Source organism: Bidens hawaiensis, unplaced genomic scaffold (genome assembly GCF_021521415.1).
Source record: "Bidens hawaiensis isolate Kalapana, Puna unplaced genomic scaffold, B.hawaiensis_p1.1 tig00009385_1, whole genome shotgun sequence".
Classification (NCBI taxonomy): Eukaryota; Viridiplantae; Streptophyta; class Magnoliopsida; order Asterales; family Asteraceae; genus Bidens; species Bidens hawaiensis.
In genome coordinates, this window is record NW_027491692.1 from 110,494 (window position 1) to 116,162 (window position 5,669).

General features: G+C 36.3%; 1 pseudogene; it reads left to right on the top strand.

Moving 5' to 3' along the window:
• The first annotated feature begins 2,207 nt into the window (after nt 1-2,207).
• On the top strand, nt 2,208-3,198 carry LOC143532176 (NADPH-dependent aldehyde reductase-like protein, chloroplastic pseudogene; annotated as a pseudogene).
• The last annotated feature ends 2,471 nt before the right edge of the window (nt 3,199-5,669 follow it).

The window sequence follows — 5,669 nt, forward strand, 5'->3', positions numbered from 1 at the left end:
TAGTCGGGTCGGGTATTTTTCATATTTTTATTTTTTGAATAACAAATCGGGTCGGGTCGGGTCGGGTCAGGTCAGGTCAGGTCGATTTCCGTTAGTATCCTCATTCGAAAGAATGTGAATATTTTTATGTATGGTGTAAGGCACAAATTTGGTTGATGTTTATATATATGACGTTGTAGTGTTTTTAGTTTTCGTAATATTTCTACCCTAAAATATATTTTTGTTACACCACAAATATAAAAACATGATAAAGAAAGGGAATTATATTTTATCACCAAGCATTCTATAGGGAATTATATGTTTTTAGTTTTCATAAACATTAGGCCGGCCGGTTCTAAAATGATTTTTATATATAACTTGTCATTCTAACTTTGATGGGGTGGTAAAATGGTTAAACCATGAAATATAAGGTACCGGGTTCAAACCTCATAAAAAGTGTGAAACAATTTAGTTCGAAAAAAAATATGGTGTATAACTTGACCTTGTTATTCGTGAATCATTTATTTTGAGTAATTTAAAACCATTTAGTTTGAAAAAATATGGTGTATAACTTGACCTTGTTATCCATGATCATTTATTTTGACTAATTTAAAACCTTTCTAAGTAACTATTTGTTTTAGTTTGCAAAGTCCTAATAACATTTTATGACGGTTGATGCATTCGCCATCGAGATTCTCAGCATTTTGCTTGTTGGGCTGATGACTTGAGTTACTTTTGTGGGATAGATAACTTCGGCCAAAATCATTTCTTTCGTATTGTATGAGTATCACCATTTCTTTTGTGGAATTGCTTGTCGGGAACCGACCACCAAGTCATTGATAACTACGAAGAGCGAATGAACAATTCAGTTTTAGGGTTTAATTTGAGAAACCAACTTTCGATTTTCAGAAAAAAGGCACAAAATTTCCAAGTATGTATTTTTTTTTTCGATTTTGAGTCTTTTTACTTCGAAACACACCCTTATATTGCACGATCAAAAGTTGCGCACCCAATGTTCGAGGATATGCGATACATTTTGTGCCGCTTCTTGAACGGTACAATGAACAAAGATAACATATTTTGTCATCTTTGTCTTCTTATAGTTCTGTAGATACAAAAGTTATGAAAGTGATAACAATTCTATTGTGTTGGATTAAGCTGTGTCTTACTATATCAAGCTTTGGAATTGAAGGAATTTGAGAGAGATTGGGCTGTGTTACAATTGCAAAGCCCTTCTAGCAAACTTGATCCATCCAAATTTCGAAATACACTTAGATACCACATTCATTTCGGAAGTGTGAATATGACATGGTAATTAAGATCAGATTGGGCCTGCTAAAATAAAGGAATTTTTTTTATGGAATAGGTGGTTAAAAAAAATTTGGTTTTAGGTGGCTAACTTTATTTTAAGTGATTACATGTAAGTTGCTATCTCAAATGAAAGATTAATGTGACACCTCAGCAAACTTTCCAAATGGTCCATATCATCCAAGTGGCCGTCCATGTCATCAAATATATGAGGTGGCAGAACAAGTGGAATCCTCTATCTCACGTAGAGGGTTATAAAATAGTCATATTATTATATAAAAAAACTTACTAAATAATAATAATAATCAATTGATGATAATATTCTTAATAATTATAATAACAAAACTCATAAGTTAAATAATAATAATAATAAATATTCTAAGTAATAATAATAAACCTTAATAAGAATTTCAGCCTATTTAGTTATTTAGGTAAATATGTGTTACATATGTTAAAATCATTTAATAATTTATGACTCACTTTATATAATACAAGAAAATAAAAATATAATATAATATAAAGCTATACAACAAAATACAATATTATTGAGTGGCCAAGATGTAACCTAAAAAAATCACATATATTATGTTGAAAATTTTGACTTAGAACTTTCATGACAGTTGATATATTAAAGTGTCACATTTACCTAAAGTTAAAATTTTCAAAATAATTCAAAGGATTTTTAAGACAACACGTTGGCAGCCCGTTAATATTGTATTTTGTTGTATTGTAATTATTTTGTATAATTATGTATTATATGTCTCCAAAGGACACTAGCTCAACTACTATACACTAACTAGCCAATATTTTATTCGATATAATTAAAACATGATTTACAAATTAACACACGATAATTAATTAAATACTTCTTGAAATATTATATTTCATAAAAAAAATTAAGAAATGAATCATGAAAACACATGAATCATGTATAAGGGGCCGACGAAACCACCAAACAAACACATGAAAACACTAATTTAGATCACATTTACAGTCACGCGATACTAATAATATATATACATATTCCATAAAAAATTCAAGAAATAGGGCGGCGAAAGCCATTTAAATTCACGCAAACATGTTATTCATGCATGCATACGTTTGGCATGCGAAACCACCACCACCACCCAATCTCAGCCACTCCAACTACATGGCCGGGTTGCAATTGCCAGCTTGTCACCGGCGCAGCTGGCGGCATCGGCAAAGCCATCGCCCGTCACCTCACATCCCTTGGCGCAAAGCTCGTCGTCAGTGACATTTCCAGCTCCAACCAAATGGACCAAATCGTCTCCAAAATCAATTCCAAATTCGCGCAATCGCAATCTCCACGGGCTATTTCGGTTAAGCCGATGTGTCCGATCCAAATCAAGTCAAAGCCTTATTTGACATAGCGGAATCCACCTTCAATTCTCCGGTACACATCGTAGTTAACGCCGCAGGAATAATGGACTCGTCACACTCCTCTATCTCTAACTCCTCCGTAGACGTATTCGATCGGACTATTGCGTTGAACACGAGGGCTCGTATTTAGTATGTAAGGAGGCGGCGAACTGGCTGAGGCGAGGAGGCGGCGGGAGGATTATTTGTGTGACATCATCAGTGGTGGGGTCTTTCAGACCGGGGCATGGGGCGTACGCAGCGTCTAAAGCGGCGGTTGAAGCGATGGTGAAGATTCTAGCGAAGGAGCTCAAGGGGACCAGGATTACTGCGCATTGTGTGGCTCCGGGGCCGGTTACCACAAAGTTGTTTTTCGAAGGGACGAGTGAGGCGGAGGTGAAAATGGTGGTGGACGTGAACCCATTTGGGAGGCTGGGGCCCCAGGATGTGGCTCCGCTGGTCGGATTTTTGGCTAGTGATGCGGGAGAATGGGTTAACGGTCAGGTTGTTCGGGTTAACGGTGGTTATGTGTGACTGATGGATCGGCCAGTGATAATCATTGACGTTACTTGGTTCCACAAATGTGATGTTTTCTGAATAATGTTGTACTACGTACTTGTCGACCTTGCGAATCATGGATCATGTTCATGTGTGTCAACTCATTTAAAACTTACTGACTCTTGCTTTTAGTTTGCCAAGTCACGATGATATTTTGTGGCAATTGATATTTGATGCATTCACTCCAGATTCTCATCAGTTTGTTTGCCGGGACGTTGCTTGTTGGGGCCGGACTATTTATCAAGTCATCGGTAATTATTAAAAGTGAATATGCAATTCATGGTTTTATTGTTTAGGGTTAATTAATTTGAGATCAACTTCCGATTTTCATAAAGAATGCATGGCACAAAATTTAAATGTATTTTTCGATTTTGAGTTAAGGATATTGTTTTTACTTCAAAACAAACCCTTACATTGCACGATCAAAAGTTGCGTTCCCGGTGTTGAAAAAATGTTTTTGAATTTTGATAATGTGCCGACTTTTTAATAGTACAACGAACAAAAGATCACAAAAATGTTGAGCCGGACCGGACCGGTCAGTGAAACCGGTCCGACCGGGATTCGGTCCACCGTCCGGTCCGGTTTTATATATTTGCTCGGCTGCAAGACAACCGGCCGGTCTGAACTGGTTCGATCGGTCGGACCGAAAAACCGACCGGTTGAATCGGTTTTCAATGAAAAATATTTTTTTTTTGAGAAATCATGTTTCCAGCATGACCCGTCTTTTTTACCAAAGTTGTTCGACCGGTCGAACCGGTGAACCGGTTGGCTGTCCGGTTCAGTGTCCGATCGAACCGGTCGAACCAGTTATGAAAATATTACAAATTTGTAATGTTGTTGAGGCCGGTCGAACCGGTCCGACCGGAATTTGGTCCACCGACCGGTCCGGTTCTATATATTCGCTCAGCTGCAAGAGAACCGGCCGGTCCGAACCGGTTTGACCTGTCGGGCCCGAAAACTGGACCGGTTGAACCGGTTTTCAATGAAAAAAATAATACATTTTTTTAGAAATCATATTTCCAGCCTGACCCGTCCATTTTGACCAAAGTTGTTCAGCCAGTTTGACCGGTTGGTTGTCCGGTTCAGTGTCCGATCCAGTTATAAAAACATTACAAATTTGCCATTTCTATCTTCTTTAGGCTCTCTAGATACAAAAATTTTGAAAGTGATAACTAGAGGTGTTCATCGGATCGGATAGCGGATTATTCGGTTCGGATTATTCAGATTTGAAAATTTCATGACCCTATCCAAAATCCGATCCGAATTAGTAATATTCCTATCCGATCCGGATTGAATTCGGATAATTCGGATCGGGTTCGGATAAAATCCGAATAAACCAAATAACATTTTTTTTCCCTAAATTTGAAAATTGCAATTCAATAGAACATTTTGATGAAAATTAGGATACTATTTTATCATTTTCATTCATAATATTCAAATAACCAGTCTGTCCATTTTAAAGCTTAGAAATAAGGTAATAACCCTAAAGAGCACGGTACCAGTAATGCAGTAGATAGGAAAAACGAACATAGCTATAAACAATGTAACATATCAAATTTCCCATGTTTATAATCTAATGTCTAGGTTGACATTTCATCTAGCTAGGAGACTAGGAATGGTGCAAGTGTGGAATGGTAGTTACGAAAGTTAGGGTTATTGTTAATGGGTTGGGCCAATGGCTATATATCACAAAAAATAATATTATTTATTCGGATTAAACGGATATCCGAATAATCCGAACAACCCGAAAACTTTAAAAATTCATATCCGAATCCGACCCGAATCCGAATTAGTTATTTGGATATTCGGATCAATCCGAATATCCGAATAAGAATTCGGATCGGATTATTCGGGTTTCGGTTTCGGTTCGGATTTCGGTTTTTTTCGGATTACGGATTTTCTGAACACCCCTAGTGATAACTAACTTCATAACGATTCTATTGGGATAGATTAGGCTGAGTCATGGAAGAATTTACTATATGAAGGCTTTGGAATTGAAGTATGGCTGTCCAATTCTATTGTGATAGATTAGGCTGAGTCATGGAAGAATTTACTATATGAAAGCTTTGGAATTGAAGTATGGCTGTCGAAGCTGCTCGTTGCTCGAACTCGATCACCGCTCGTTCGGAAAATTCTTTCTCGTTTTTTCGCTCGATTGTAAACGAATCGCTCTGCTCAGTTCGGTTTGTAAATAAGCGGAGCAACAAGCAAAGGTCTGCTTGGTTCGGTTCGACTCAAATATTTTTAATTTTATTTTATATATAATTATATATGAACAAATATATAAATATATAAACTACACATATACATATAAAATATAAGTATACAACTTTTTAAACCCTTTTAAATTTTTCTTATTTTTTCAATTTTATAGTTTATTAGTTCCATTCAAGTTTTTAAAATATTAGAAGTTTGTTTACATCTTCATTATATCTCATTTTAAACTT